The sequence below is a fragment of the Takifugu rubripes genome, chromosome 10 (assembly GCF_901000725.2).
Source record: "Takifugu rubripes chromosome 10, fTakRub1.2, whole genome shotgun sequence".
In the NCBI taxonomy this organism is placed as follows: Eukaryota; Metazoa; Chordata; class Actinopteri; order Tetraodontiformes; family Tetraodontidae; genus Takifugu; species Takifugu rubripes.
This window is the reverse complement of record NC_042294.1, coordinates 2,681,906-2,699,145: the sequence shown is the minus strand read 5'-3', so window position 1 is coordinate 2,699,145 and position 17,240 is coordinate 2,681,906. Positions and strand designations below refer to the sequence as shown.

At 44.6% G+C, this 17,240-nt stretch overlaps 1 pseudogene; it reads left to right on the top strand.

Annotated features, from left to right (window-relative positions):
- Positions 1 to 6,872: 6,872 nt before the first annotated feature.
- Positions 6,873 to 12,675, top strand: LOC115251333 (acetylcholine receptor subunit delta-like; annotated as a pseudogene).
- Positions 12,676 to 17,240: the final 4,565 nt, after the last annotated feature.

Genomic DNA, 17,240 nt, shown 5'->3' with positions numbered 1-17,240 from the left:
ATCTTCATCACTGAACCTCCTCCTGAAGTACTCCTCCTTCTGGGAGTCAGTGAAGCCTCGTACTTCTGTGATCCTGTCAACACACGAGGGAGGAATCTGATAGGCTGCTGCAGGTCTGGAGGTGATCCAGATGAGAGCTGAGGGAAGCAGGTTCCCCTGGATGAGGTTCACCAGGAGCACGTCAACGGACGATACTTGTGTGACATCAGAGATGAGCTGATGCTTGTTGAAACCCAGTGAAAATCTGCTTTCATCCAGGCCATCAAAGATGAACAGAAGTTTCCAGACAGTCAGATCTTCTGCTCTGATCTTCTGTAATGTTGGATGGAAAACATGAAGCAGTGAGAGAAGACTGTGCTGCTCATCTCTGATCAAGTTCAGCTCCCTCCATGAGAGCGGAAGCACCAGACTGATGTCTTGGTTCTCCAAACCTTCTGCCCAGTCCAGACTGAACTTCTGCACTGAGAAGGTTTTTCCAACGCCGGCGACACCGTTGGTCAGAACCACTCTGATGTGTCTCTGTTGCTCAGATAAGACTTTGAAGATGTCCTGGCACTTGATTGGAGTGTCCTGGATGTTCTTCTTGGAGGTTCTCTCAAGCTGTCTCACCTCATGTTGTGTGTCCACCTCCTCACTTTGTCCCTCAGTGATGTAGAGCTCAGTGTAGATCTTGTTCAGCAGGGTTCCACTTCCTGCTTCATGAGTTCCTTCAGTCACATGTTCACATCTTCTCTTCAGACTGATCTTATGACCTTCTATCACCTCCTGCAGTTCACCACCCTCTAAAACAAACAATCTTTTAAATCATTTTACAATTGTCATCTACAGCAGTAACACAGATGTCCTCAACTGGAAAATATTCTGTCATGTTTGAATGATAGAAGCAACAGTCGGGTCATGACCCATCTTACTGTCAGTTTTAAATGTTATGTCTTCTTATGTACACCTATTCTTTTATTTTATTGGGTTTCAATCTAATTTAGTATATAACAACCATTTCCATGTCTTCTAAGAGTTTGCTTGGACTAAACAGCTGGTCAAAGCTGGATGATATTTAGAAAAACACATCAAACCTTCTCCAAACACATCATACTCAGCAGACCCATTGTCCTGTAAAGGTCACCTGCCTTCAACTCTTTAACACTTTCTAGAACTAAATGACTAAATGTTGCTAAATACTGTCTAAGCATTTAGGAAGGTCTTCAGAGGGTTTGGTTCCAGTGGAACCAAACAAGTGCTCTCTGGATCTTCTCTTGCACATTGTAAATACACAAGTTGTTCCTTTATTCCGACCCAAAAGTATCTTATAAATACAAATGTACGAGCTTACGTGAGACGCTGTTGTTCAGGTCGGCGGTCTGCAGTTCAGTTCTCCGTTTCTTTTCACCCTCGGGACAGGAGGAATCTCCAATGGAAGCAGACCGTTTCTGATACCTGTCAAAAATGGGAATAGTGGTTATACATGTCTACTGGGCGTTAGCAACGCCTAAGAAAGGCTGCGTTCACTTCTACTTTCAGTTTGCTCTGACAGTTGAAGATTGAATGAACACTGAGCAAAAAATATAAAGTTATTTACGTTCTAACAAGCTCGTTTAGTTGGAGAAAAGTGTATTTGATCTAAGTGTTTAGTGGCTTTTCTTCATTGTGAATTTATGTTAAAAATAAAAGTATCAAATCAGGAATATAAACTCATAGAATAGAACAAAAGTTCTCCATTTATGCTCCAAATACAGTAGTCTGGTCTCTGAAACTGATCATTAAATAGCACAGAGGTCACGCGTATTCAAAAGCTTATTTCAACCATTTAGAAATGACTGATATTGTTGTCTATGGGTTTATTAGAACCAGGAGCCTTATAAATAGACTTTTTAATGAATTTTCATGACATGTGGTGGAACAGTGTGGCAGGACAAGCTGCACAGACCTGCCATGTCTTACCCATCCGTATCTAAATGGAGAGCTGTAGCACTCTGCAATGATGGATATTGTTGGGAAACTTTAAAATATATGCCTAGGAATTTTTGTGAGATGATGTTAACCCATGTAGGAGAAATGACCAGTTAAAAACAGAAGCAATTTTCAGTTTTAAAAGATTTACCACACTAAAATTAACATGGGAGTTAATGGGAGCGAACACCTGACATGTTGGTGCACCGTTTCATTTTAAGGACCTGATGAATTTCATTTTTCACGATAGTAGAGGCTAATACCCACAAAATGATGTTTTGTATGGTTGTGAAATGTTCTAAGGCAGAGTTATGTGGTTCAGAAAACCTTACTTTAAAGGTGAGCCTTGAGGTCCAACACTGAAGTTGAAAGGGCGGTCTTTGGACTGGTCACTCTTCAGGGACACACAGCTGGGCACTGTGGACTCTGCTCTGTCCTCGTCCATCCTGAGGAAACATCAGAAATAGTGATGAGACTGTGATGAAGGTAAATAATCTGGAGAGGTTGTAGTTAAATAATCCCAATTCACTGCATTTTTACCAAACGGGAACATTTCTAATACATTCTGGATAACAACTGAATCAATAAATCAATGATGTATCTGTATAATTTTCATGTTTTCAGAGTTTAAGCTGCTTTTTTTAACTGTTCCCTGCAGTGAGAAAAGAACTGGCACCTTTTCCAGCCCCTCATCCTGCAGCACTGAATGTGCTCTAAAGTTCTTTCCAGAGCAAACGTCTCTGCACTTGCAGCAACATGTTGTAGTCATGGATCCGTGAGGAGAACCGGATACAGGAAACGCCCGGACTTTGATCCCAATAAACCAACTGGTGGCCAACGGTGGTCCGGCAACGACGGGGACACTGGTCCATCGGGCCGACAACACTGGTTTTCCACAGGCCAACATGGTGAAAGGACTGTCTTCAGCTCAGCCAATAAATGATTTGGTGCTACATAAACATACTAGTCAGGACTTTTTAACTTCCCTCCTTTGTTCCCCTCTTCAATTATTTCTATAATCCAAGTCCTCAAAGATCACTGCTCTATTTAAAATAGATGAAAGAAATGACACCCACTCCTGCATTTCTTTCACAGTGGTTCCACAACATAGAACAATAAACCACAGTGAGAAAACGTGCAACATGAACCCAAAATCCTGTTGGTGTCCTGTGATCCTGTGTGGATTTATTTATTTAGTTATTTTGAAAGTTTATTGTCTTAAATTGGTCCGGCTGAGAGATGCTAACTTGCCCATGATTAGATGTTGTTTGACAGGTAATACCAAAATATCCAGCTGTAACCTGGACTGTTGAACAACTCAAATAACTCTAAGAGCTTTTCACCTGTCACAAAATGTCGTTCTTCCTGCTTCGTCTGAAGAGAATACTTTCACTTTTAAAACCTAATCAACAGCTTTATGGCGTATATATTACTACCATTAAAGCATTTTGGGAGGGTTTAAAGTTCTTTTAGGATCAGTAGCAAAGAGCAGAAAAATAAACTAAACTTCACTTAGAAAGACTATTCAACTATAACTAAAGCCAGACTATAAGAAAATTAAATAAGACCGATTCATTTATAATGTATAACGATGTTTTGTGTTAAAACTAAATATGAAGTCTAGTTGAATCAAATCTTGATTTTATCTCCAAACACAACTGTCAATTCTTTTCAATAATGCTCTTCGTTTCCACTCACCTTGTCGGTCTTCAGTCTTCCTGCTTAGTCTGAAAGGAATACTTTGAAAAACTCGTTTGTTGGGTTCCCAGTTTCTGGGACCGTTGTTGCTGGTGTCTACCTGCAGGGGGCGTGGAGGAGCCGCTCATCAGCCACAGTGGCCCCGCAGACACACGCACCTGCGGTCTCTCTTCAATCTCCCGTTAGATTTAAGGACAGAACTCCCGTCTGCCAGCGGCGGAGTGTTTTCGTCCTCATCGCCAAACCCTGACTTCTGTGGCTTGACTATTTTTGAGAGTTTTTTTTGGGCTCTCTCGAGGTCTCCCCGCCTCTCTGTGAACGCGGACCGAACTGTTCTTGTTCACTTTAAAATAAAGACGCTTTTCGGACACCATTGTCCACTGCGTGTTGCTGCTTTCGGGTCCTGATCCAACCGTTCCGAACACTCCTCTGTTGATCAACAACTTTATGGCTGTTGATTTATATTCCACTACTATAAAAGCATTCTGGGACGGCTCAAGATTAAAAGTTATTTTGCTATTTTAATGCCTTAAATAATGAAAACTTACAATGCAACTTAATTAGATAAATAACCTTAGTTAAAAAAGATTTATGATGCGTCACAGATTTTAGAAAGACTTGTAAAAGCAGCATATTTCTGCAGCCCTGGAGTCCAGGAGGAGCAGCAGAGGCGCGTTTAACTATTGTCTGCAGTACCACGCGTGTCCACCGGGTGGCGGTAAAGCACCACATGATATTTCTCCTTTTTGGAACTTCTTCAGCTACGTTGAGCTTTAAATCTTCACCTGTCGCTCCCTTTAAGCTCTAAACTTTGCGGTTCTGTGTGTAGTTTGTTGGTTTAAATATTTCTGATTAATTCTGATGGCTGAAACTGTCAATGACCAATAGAAAGTTCGTCCATTTTTCTACTGCGTCACACATTTTCATTATTTATTGTCATTTTTGGGTCTGAACTGGACCAGTTCTGTGAACTGTTTTGCTTTTTCTGTGGACCAGATGTTCCAGGCAGGTTCCATCATCGGACACAGACGGAGACAGGTCACGTGACAACAGTCAGCCTTTAGTTCTTTATTACAGGAGGATCTGGTTTATATACAGACACGAATCTGCAAAATACTAAAAAGTATATGAACGCAAAGTACTAAAAAGTCTACATCCAGGCACACGCGTGTATTATGTGTTTATACACACGTTTGAATGAAATGGTTTCATCAGCGCTGCCGGGGGCTGAGCAGGCTTCATAAATCTGAAGCTCTGAGATCCTTTAAAGATCTCCTGGAATCAGCAGATGGGGGTTTGATCAAAAACTGGAAGAATCAGTCAAGCTATCAAATCTTGACTCAGTCCAAGCGTGAACCAGTCCATCCAGAGCTGATTATGGCTCAGCCAGGAGGAAAGCACGGCCTGGGGGGGTTCATATGGAGCAGGCACACTCTGGCTCTATTGCTACTGAAAACAGCCCTTCAGCACAGCAGCCTGAAATACAGTTCTGGAGAACACCTGTTCCCAACAGAACCTGTTTAAAATGGGACCAGTAACGATGCCCGGCGTGACCACGGGGGGGGGGGCTTGGGGGCAGAGCCCACCGATTCACCTGGAAACAACAAAAACCCCAGCAGCTTGGACCCAATATGGCAGCGTGTTCCTCAAAAACGCTCCTCAAACTCTCCCCTCAGCTTTATTGCTAAACAGGATTTGGGTTTTTTTTGTCCGTGCTAAATGGAAAGTGTTTGTCCTTTGGTGGTCCAACAGGACAACGATTTGGATGGATGGATGATTTGATGTTGAGAATAAAAACAGCTGAAAATGGAAGCGGAGATGTTTCAGAGCACCAGAGTTCAGAAAGAGTTTCTAATCAAACACCACCTGTTGGGAAAAATCACTAAATCAAGTATCTGTTAGATTTTGGGTTTTAACAGAACCCGAGAGCAGGCCAGAACACAGTGGTAAAAAGGTCCAAATGAGTTTTATTGACAGGGGAACACTCAAAGAAGACAGAAGCAGTCCTCCTGGACTGCAGGGAGCTCGGGAGACAGGTTCTGCACTTCTCAGGTCCAGCAGACGACGTGAAGCCCTTAAACGTGCCGGGAAGACAGAGCAACAAAGCCGCAACCCTCTGGCCCTGATCGCCAGGCGCTCCCTCCTCCAGGTGTTAATTGCCCACAGGTGCGCCTGCCTCAGCACCAGCTGCCGCCAATTGAGCTCCTCACGCCCCCTGCAGGACAAACCAGACACAACCCTGGACCCCAACATTTAAGGGTCGTTTTCCTTCCACTTCTCAATCACCGACGTGTCCAACTTCACAGGACCTGCCCAAAGGTTCCCGTTTCTGTCATCCTCGCAAAAACGGACTAAAAGGACGCTTCTCCGGGTCATCCAGCTCACCTTGTCCAGGCAGCTCACTTTCTCTGTCGGGTAGACGATCTTCCCACAGCGGGCGCACTGAGGGTTCATCCTCGGAACCTCCTCCGCGGTCTCCTCCGCTTCTTTAAAACAGATATAGTTGCCGTCGCCGGCAGCCGAGCGCCACAAGTTCCAGCAAACGTTTGACAACCAGCAGCGACGACAAAATGTAGAGATACAAGTCAGTAGGAGACAGACGGAGCCTCTGTGGACGCACGAAGGAGCCGCGTCCGGGCTGGAGACTCGCTGATGCTGCGCTGACAACCACCGTCAGTGACAAGCTAGCGAGAGTTAGCTCACGAGACCGGAAACTAGCGACAGGAACCGGAAGTAAACAAAGGAGCAGACAACTTTGCGTTCAAGTTTCATTCAAATATGCAAATAAAGAGTAAAATAACAAATACATTTAAACTTAACAGAAAATATAAGGACTCATCAACTTTATTTATACCCAAAAAGTCATTACATAAACTTCCTCATGCAAATATTTACACTGTATGATATTAAACTATTAGTATTACACAAATGTAATTTAAGTTATACTCAAAAATACATGTAAAATGTTTTGATCCTCAGTCACATAATACAAAGCAGATAAACACATAAGGAAACACAGTAAAGTTTCAAATTAAAAAAATCAAATCTAAGTAAAAATTAAATTGAGAATCTGTGACTGTGTACTGCGCAATCCCTTGCTTATTCTAAGCTTATTCTTTTTATTTTAATTATTTAGTTTGCTGTTAACTATTGTCTTCCTGATTTAGGCGGAACGAGCTGCAGGTGCGCTGGAGGCTCAGCGCTCTTCGGAGATCGGCCCCCCCTGAATGCCGTTCCTGCAGGTAGGAGAGGTGAGAAGTCCGAGTGCCGACCAGAAACCGAACCACAACAAATAACATTTGAAAAAGGATATATGAACATGTGACTTAATAACATATGAAAGAGGATATATGAACATGTGACTTAATAACATATGAAAGAGGATATATGAACACATGACTTAATAACATATGAAAGAGGATATATGAACACATGACTTAACATATGAAAGAGGATATATGAACATATGACTTAATAACATATGAAAGAGGATATATGAACATACGACTTAATAACATATGAAAGAGGATATATGAACCTGTGACTTAATAACATATGAAAGAGGATATATGAACATGTGACTTAATAACATATGAAAGAGGATATATGAACATACGACTTAATAATATATGAAAGAGGATATATGAACCTGTGACTTAATAACATATGAAAGAGGATATATGAACATGTGACTTAATAACATATGAAAGAGGATATATGAACATACGACTTAATAACATATGAAAGAGGATATATGAACATACGACTTAATAACATATGAAAGAGGATATATGAACCTGTGACTTAATAACATATGAAAGAGGATATATGAACACATGACTTAATAACATATGAAAGAGGATATATGAACACATGACTTAATAACATATGAAAGAGGATATATGAACACATGACTTAATAACATATGAAAGAGGATATATGAACACGTGACTTAATAACATATGAAAGAGGATATATGAACATGTGACTTAATAACATATGAAAGAGGATATATGAACATATGACTTAATAACATATGAAAGAGGATATATGAACATATGACTTAATAACGTATGAAAGAGGATATATGAACACATGACTTAATAACATATGAAAGAGGATATATGAACACATGACTTAATAACATATGAAAGAGGATATATGAACATATGACTTAATAACATATGAAAGAGGATATATGAACATGTGACTTAATAACATATGAAAGAGGATATATGAACACATGACTTAATAACATATGAAAGAGGATATATGAACACATGACTTAATAACATATGAAAGAGGATATATGAACATATGACTTAATAACATATGAAAGAGGATATATGAACATGTGACTTAATAACATATGAAAGAGGATATATGAACATGTGACTTAATAACATATGAAAGAGGATATATGAACACATGACTTAATAACATATGAAAGAGGATATATGAACACATGACTTAATAACATATGAAAGAGGATATATGAACATGTGACTTAATAACATATGAAAGAGGATATATGAACATATGACTTAATAACATATGAAAGAGGATATATGAACATATGACTTAATAACGTATGAAAGAGGATATATGAACATGTGACTTAATAACATATGAAAGAGGATATATGAACACGTGACTTAATAACATATGAAAGAGGATATATGAACACATGACTTAATAACATATGAAAAAGGATATATGAACATATGACTTAATAACATATGAAAGAGGATATATGAACATGTGACTTAATAACATATGAAAGAGGATATATGAACACATGACTTAATAACATATGAAAGAGGATATATGAACACATGACTTAATAACATATGAAAGAGGATATATGAACACATGACTTAATAACATATGAAAGAGGATATATGAACATATGACTTAATAACATATGAAAGAGGATATATGAACATATGACTTAATAACGTATGAAAGAGGATATATGAACATGTGGTTTTCCCACTATAACACACAGACATACACACATCAGTATCAGTGTTCCAAATCCTGTTTTCTTTTTCTGCCAGCTCTTCCTCCAGCGATTACCCCACATCTTGCGCATGTCCCGCCCTGCTGAGGCAGAGCCGTACTGGGATGGAGCGTTACCGCGGCGATCCAGCTCAGTGGGCTACATTGCCTCGGCTGAGGAGTACTACAGTGTGAAGTCCCGCAGTGAGCTGATGTTTGAGAAACAGTCTGGGAGACACGGACTGGTGACCCGAGTCACACACGCTGCCAGTACGTTTCCAGAAACATTTAAACACATGAGATATAGAAGCATCAGTAGCTTCATTTGAGTTCTGAGCTTTGGTGTCTGTGTGGAGCTGTGAAACCACAAGAAGAGGGAGGAGCGAGCCATCAGCTGTACGCAGAGATCAAGCCGGCTGTGGATGGAGCCACTACATCATTAAACACATGCGCAACAAGAACGACTACAATGAGCTCAGATGGTTCAAACAGAGGAGCTCCGTTGTCTGGGGCTATATGCCCCTGGTAGGGCCACCCATGGCAAACAGGTCCTAGGTGAGGGACCAGACAAAGCGTAGCCCAGGACCCCCTAATGATGCTGAACAACTTTGGTGCCAAGTTTCCCTTGCCCGGATGCGGGTCACCGGGGCCCCCTCCTGGAGCCAGGCCTGGGGGTGGGGCACGTTGGCGAGCGCCTGGTGGCCGGACCTCTGCCCATGGAGTCCGGCCGGGCGCAGCCCGAAGAGGCAACATGGGACCCCCTTCCCGTGGGCTCACCACCTGCAGGAGGGGCCAAGGGGGTCGGGTGCATTGTGTTTTGGGTAGCAGCCGGAGGCAGGGACCTTGGCGGTCTGATTCCCGGCTGCACAAACTGGCTCTAGGGACATGGAATGTCACCTCTCTGGTGGGAAAGGAGCCTGAGTTGGTGCGCGAGGTTGAGAAGTTCCGACTAGATATAGTTGGCCTCACCTCGACGCACGGCAAGGGCTCTGGAACCAGTCTTCTTGAGAGGGGTTGGACTCTCTACCACTCCGGAGTTGCCGATGGTGAGAGGCGACGAGCAGGGGTGGCAATTCTGGTTGCTCCCCAGCTCAGTGCCTGTGTATTGGAGTTTACCCCGGTGGATGAGAGGGTAGCCTCCCTTCGCCTTCGGGTGGGGGGACAGATCCTGACTGTTGTTTGTGCCTATGGTCCAAACAGCAGTTCAGCGTATCCACCCTTTTTGGAGTCCTTAGAGGGAGTGCTGGAGAGTGCCCCTTCTGGGGGCTCCCTCGTCCTCCTGGGTGACTTCAATGCTCACGTTGGCAATGACAGTGTGACCTGGAGAGGTGTGATTGGGAAGAACGGCCCCCCTGATCTGAACCCGAGTGGTGTTTTGTTATTGGACTTCTGTGCTCGTCTCAGATTGTCCATAACGAACACCTTGTTCAGACATAAAGGCGTCCACATGTGCACTTGGCACCAGGACGCCTTAGGCCGCAGATCGATGATCGACTTTGTGGTTGTGTCATCGGATTTGCGGCCGCATGTTCTGGACACTCGGGTGAAGAGAGGGGCGGAGCTGTCAACTGATCACCACCTGGTGGTGAGTTGGCTCCGATGGTGGGGAAGGATGCCGGACAGACCTGGCAGGCCCAAACGTGTTGTGAGGGTCTGCTGGGAACGCCTGGCAGAGTCCCCTGTCAGAAGGAGCTTCAACTCACGCCTCCGGGAGAGCTTTGACCATGTCCCGGGGGAGGCGGGGGACATTTAGTCCGAGTGGACCGTGTTCCGTGCCTCCATTGTTGAGGCAGCTGACCGGTGCTGTGGCCGCAAGGTGGTTGGTGCCTGTCGTGGCGGCAATGCCCGAACCCGCTGGTGGACACCAGCGGTGAGGGATGCCGTCAAGCTGAAGAAGGAGTCGTATCAGGCCTTACTGGCCTGTGGGACTCCTGAGGCAGCAGATGGGTACCGGCGTGCCAAGCGGAGTGCAGCTACGGCGGTTGCCGAGGCAAAGACTCGGGCATGGGAAGAGTTCGGTGAGGCCATGGAGAACGACTTTCGGACGGCCTCGAAAAGGTTCTGGACCACCATCCGGCGTCTGAGGAGGGGGAAGCAGTGCACTGTCAACGCTGTGTATAGTGGTGATGGTGTGCTGCTGACCTCAACTCGGGATGTTGTGGATCGGTGGAAGGAATACTTCGAGGACCTCCTCAATCCCACCAACACGCCTTCCAGTGAGGAAGTAGGGCCTGGGGACCTGGAGATGGGCTCTCGTATTTCCGGGGCTGAAGTTACCGAGGTAGTTAAAAAACTCCTCGGTGGCAAGGCCCCGGGGGTGGATGAGATCCGCCCAGAGTCCCTTAAGGCTCTGGATGTTGTAGGGCTGTCATGGTTGACTCGACTCTACAACATCGCGTGGACATCGGGGGCAGTGCCGCTGGATTGGCAGACCGGGGTGGTAGTCCCTCTTTTTAAGAAGGGGGACCGGAGGGTGTGTTCCAACTATAGGGGGATCACACTCCTCAGCCTCCCTGGTAAGGTCTATTCAGGGGTACTGGAGAGGAGGGTCCGCCGGATAGTCGAACCTCGGATTCAGGAGGAGCAATGTGGTTTTCGTCCTGGGCGTGGAACAGTGGACCAGCTCTACACCCTCCGCAGGGTCTTCGAGGGTGCATGGGAGTTTGCCCAACCAGTCCACATGTGTTTTGTGGACTTGGAGAAGGCATTCGACCTTGTCCCTCGGGGGGGTCCTGTGGGGGGTCCTCCGAGAGTATGGGGTGTCGGGCCCGCTGATACGGGCTGTCCGCTCCCTGTACGATCGGTGCCAGAGTTTGGTCCGAATTGCTGGCAGTAAGTCGAACTCGTTTCCGGTGAGGGTTGGCCTCCGCCAGGGCTGCCCTTTGTCACCGATTCTGTTCATAATTTTTATGGACAGAATTTCTAGGTGCAGTCATGGTGTTGAGGGGATCCGGTTTGGTGACCTCAGGATCGCGTCTCTGCTTTTTGCGGATGATGTGGTCCTGTTGGCTTCATCGGCCCGTGACCTCCAACTATCACTGGATCGGTTCGCCGCCGCATGTGAAGCGGCTGGGATGAGAATCAGCACCTCCAAATCCGAGGCCATGGTTCTCAACCGGAAAAAGGTGGAGTGCCTTCTCCGGGTAAAGGAGGAGATCCTGCCCCAAGTGGAGGAGTTTAAGTACCTCGGGGTCTTGTTCACGAGTGAGGGAAGAATGGAGCGGGAGGTCGACAGGCGGATCGGTGCAGCGTCCACAGTAATGCGGACTCTGCACCGGTCCGTTGTGGTGAAGAGATTTACCGGTCGATCTTCGTTCCTACCCTCACCTATGGTCATGAGCTTTGGGTAATGACCGAAAGAACAAGATCACGGGTACAAGCGGCTGAAATGAGCTTCCTCCGTAGGGTGGCTGGGCTCTCCCTTAGAGATAGGGTGAGAAGCTCTGCCATCCGGGAGGAGCTCGGAGTAGAGTCGCTGCTCCTCCGCGTTGAGAGGAGCCAGATGGGGTGGCTTGGGCATCTAGTCAGGATGCCCCCTGGACGCCTCCCTGGTGAGGTGTTCAGGGCATGTCCCTCCGGTAGGAGACCCCCGGGGAGACCCAGGACACGTTGGAGAGACTATGTCTCTCGGCTGGCCTGGGAACGCCTGGGGATCCCTCCGGATGAGCTGGAGGAGGTAGCTGGGGAGAGGGAAGTCTGGGCTTCTCTCCTTAGGCTGCTGCCCCCGCGACCCGACCCGGATAAGCGGTAGAGAATGGATGGATGGATGGATGGTTCAAACAGAGTCCTCAACCCAAAGTCTGATTTAAAAAGATCAAAAGTGGCGTAAATGTCTCGTCCTGACAGGAGAAGGATAACTGGAGTGGCATCGCTCGTACAGTAGACCGACTCTGCCTCTTCCTGGTTACCCCGGTGATGACCTTTGGCACCGTAATCATCTTTCTGACGGGAATCTGTAACCAACCTCCTCATCTGCCCTTCAAAGGAGCCCCGCATGACTCCAGAGAGGAGAACCCACGCCTGCTGTGATGCACACACACAGCCAGGGCTTTTTCCATCGCCATCGTTTCTCTGGGGGAAATGTTGCATTTCTTTATCTTAATAACAACAAATCTTTAGTTTGTTCTATAGGAGCTCCATATGTTTAGTGTCAAAGACTTCTTAGATTGTGTTAATTGCTGGCACATAAAGAAAAATGCTTTGATTTTACTAAAGTGACACAAACCCATCTCAGCACTGTTTTTTATATCCTCTATATTATTTTGCATAGTCTGTGTAACTGTTGTGCTTTATTTCTGCTGGCTTCTTTAATGTGATGTAAACCAGCCTGACATAATACCAGTTGAGTACTTTATTTTATGTTGCCAAAGGTTTAAAAACAGCCTGACAGAATAAGAAATTTAGCGGATGAATTATACCTGGTGGTATCTGATCTTGAACAGCAAATTGAAAGAGTATTTTATAGGGAAGTGAAATAATGTTTGGACCTCTAATCAGGCAAAGAGAAAGTTGTTAAGAACTACTCTAAAAACACCACCTAAGGGGGACTATATCCAAATCTCTCCCTTTACTGATGGGACGTTGAAACGTCAATGCGCGGATTCATACATTTAGAACTGGACGTTGCACCAGAACTGGAAGCGCGGACTGATACATTTTTAACAGCGGTCCTGCTTCAGCCCTCCGGGGCTTCATAACAAGATACGAACATTTTAATTTTGGAAACATTGGGCCAGATTCACCAATATGTTCTTACGAATCTTCTTAGATTCTTTCTTAAGTTGTCCTTAAGAAGTTTTTTAAGAAAACCCTACGTCGGATTCATCAACGCGTTCGTAAGCCCCAGAATTGTTTGCAGCTGTGTTCTTAGATTGATGAATGCCATCTGTTCGTAAATTGAAAGCGCGTGCCAGGTGAGTCTAATTAACATACGATTAGCATAAGTCACCGCCCACTAATGCCCATAAAAGGAACTGCAGCAGGACCCTGTAGACAGAGCAAAAAGCAGCCAAATGCCCAAAGCTTGCCTCTCCACGCCTGATTTCTGACGCCGTGTTGAACAATCAAGAAAGGATGGCTAACACGCTTGATAAAATTGCCTCAACCCGGATGACTATAGCCAACACGCTTAAAGAAATCAACGAGAATGTAAAAAAAGAAGAATGTAAAAAAAAAAATAAACGTGTAAAAGCTGTGCTCGGATTGTGACAATAATGCATTTTATTCACAAACGGGCAATTAATCGCGCTCGAACGTGAACCGCGTGCCTGCAGTCTGGCCCCATCATTGCGTCAGGACGCACATCCTCACGGGGTTGTGGCTCTGTGTCCAAACACATCCAGCGCCCCTTTAACATGCCGATGGTGCGTTCAATGGTGGAGCGACTGCGCGCATGCATCTGATTGAATAAAACTCCTGTGGAGTCTGAGGGTTGGTCAGTGGTGTCAACAACCAGGGCATATCCTCGATCCCCTAATAAAATAAATCAAGATAAAATCAAATAAAAAGAGAGTTTTGGCATGGTTTCCAATTTGGTTGATTAATGTTAAGTCATTGGCACATTTACGTAATTTTAAAATTCTCCGTAAATCACCAAAAATAGGAAATAAACAAATAAATAAATAAATATGACAGAATTATCATTGTAATATTGAATTTTATTGAACTGCACAAGAGAAGAAAACACAACCATGCCAACATGTCGGCACTGAAATGTGCGCAAGAGTACTCCTGAGTGTTCGTAGGATTTGTTCTTACCTACGAATAAATCCAGGATAAGAAGAAATTGGTGAATGCCACAATCTTCGTCAACTGTTCGTAAATGGGACTTAAGAACAAATTTGTTCGTAAGAACGCTTCGTGAATCTGGCCCACTGAGTTTTTAGTGGATGCACAATCTGTGGAAGCCAACATAGAAATTTCTGAAGAGCCAAAGTTCTTGCAACAAAAATATAGTCCCCAATTAGGTTGTTTTTTGTTATCACACGACCCCGTCCCCATTATCTTAAGAGAATATAAGAGAATGAGTAGAGACAGAAGAGAGAATGAGACGTTTTTGGCGCGTGTCGCTCTTGATTTTGTGTTTATTTTTGCAGTAAACTTAAAGGAGGCCTTTTCACTTTATGTTTGATTCCATTTAAGCTGATATTCCATTCTTGACATCTTTAAATTTACAGTATTCATGGGAGTTTTATTTGGTCATTTTGCTTCTTTTTATTTCCTATTTCCCACATTTATTATTTGTTTTTATTAGATTGCAATAAATCATATAACATTTAACAGATTGGCTAAAGTCAAATGACCTGTGGTTCCCACCGATAGCCGTCATTCTGATGGGTTTTTGCTGGTTGCAGCTGAAATATTCCAATGCTCCATGTCACAGATACAGTAAATACTAAACCCTAAAGATTCTGAAGGCATGATGTAAAATAGTAACGTATAATACAGACATTTGAAGAGACAATTAAGAGAATGTTTTCATGCTTATAAAAGTGGCCGAGGAGCCATTTAGAACTTTATAAAGAAGCATTGTGTGATACCAGGAACTAATTTAACTTCAAGGCGAAGCTGCTTCTGCTTTGTCGACCATCGACTGATCTCCTGAAAGTCCACCACCGCTTTTTAAAAACTGAATTCTTCATCTATGGACGGAGTAGACGGCAGATGTTTCCACAGATGCTCTTCACCAGTGGTCAGTGAGTGATGCAGCAGATGAGCGGGAGTTGACTGGCTTCAACCAGCTACCGTCTCAATGTCTCCAGCCCATAGTGTGGATTCTCTACGAGATCAGACAGCAGCTTTACTCCTGGATCCTGCAGCTTGTTCTCACTCAGGTCCAGTTCTCTGAGATAGGAGGGATTGGACCTCAGTGCCGAGGCCAGAGAGTCACAGCTGATCTTTGATAAGCTGCAGCGGCTTAATCTAAATAAAGAAGGGAAACTTTTATAAGGTTATAAGTCAAACCAGTATTAATCTGAAAGGGTAATCAAAGGCATGATCTGTAAATATTTAATTTAGTTACAGGTTAAAAAATGATAGTAATATGTAATTACCACAATTCCAACCTCTCAGGTTTGCACTGTTCCAAAGGAGAATATATATTGTTCTGGCCCTCACTCTTCCCAGGTTCTCCCACCTCTTTCCCTCCCATCTCATCATGGAGATCCATCTCACCTGTGGCTCATCTTTAAAGGCACAACCTGTCTTAGATGACTTCCTGTCTCCCTCACCATCTCCCTCCTCGTTGGCTGGTGTCTACCAGGCACCCTCACCTAGTTTTGTCTAATTTTGGTTACCATCTGTCGGCTTTTTCATTGTCCTTAAATCAATTTATCATGAATAAGTGGTCACCGTGTGGCCCTCCCTCCTGAAGGAACTGGGCACAACACACACACTCAGAAAGTGTGAGGACCCTCGGATGGAATAATGGACATTTTTGAGAATGGTGTTTACCTCAGAGTTTCCAGTCGGCAGTTTGGAAAGTGGAGAAAACCACAGAGCAGCTTCACTCCTGAATCCTGCAGCTGGTTCTCACTCAGGTCCAGTTCTCTGAGATGGGAGGGATTGGACCTCAGCGCCGAGGCCAGAGAGTCACAGCTGATCTCAGATAAGCTGCAGTCAATCAATCTGAAAAATGCAGGATAAGGTTATACGGTGCAGGTCTGCATGTTATCTGCGTCAGTACTAAACCTACGTTAGTTCTTAGTTGGGTCAGACCTGACCTTCACGATATTACAAGGAATTTTTTTAATGTGGTGCATCACAGCAGTATTGAGAACAGCCTCACTTCACCATCTTAGCAGCTGGTATATAGGTAGAAAAGTGAAGACTGACCTGAGCCTCTCCAGTTTACAGTTTGGACTCTCCAGTCCAGAACAGAGCAGCTTCACTCCTGAATCCTGCAACGTGTTGATGCTCAGGTTCAGAACCCTCAGATGGGAGAGGTTGGACTTCAGAGCTGAGGCCACAGAATCACAGCTGGTCTCGGATACACTGCAGTAACTTAGTCTAAAATAACAATTATTTTGAGAGAAGACAAATAAAAATCAACATGTACCAGAGTAAAACACAGTTTACAAGCAACAAACCTCTGGTCCTGCACCGGCTTATCTGCCGTATGTTCGTATTTTGGGTTCTTTCAGGGCGGTTGGACAAGATCTACACCGTATGTAAAGTGTGTGTAGGTCAAAATACCTTCCAAGTTTGTGAGACCACATTTCTCAATAGCACTCAACTCTTGTCAGGAGTTGGGACAAAGCGACCCACTCCTGATAGCTTGTGGGCGATGCTGCAGCGACCCTGCAATCCCTACACTCTCTGGTGAAACCAAATCAAAGGTTTTAGACACTGCTGGATGCTGGAAGGGTGGCTATAGTCTGGACGCAGAGTTCCCCTGACTGCACATTTCTCCAACAATGATTGGCAGCTGGTGTCACTTGTTCTCCAGGTGAGAGAAGGAAAGAGAGCCACCCCACAGTGTGTTTGATTGCCCCACTGCAAGCTCAATGCTGCCAGAAAACATTGCAGGAGCATCAATTCCCCTCAGGGCATCAACAAGGACCTCAGGAAAAGGTGCAGCTGCGACCTACTAGAGA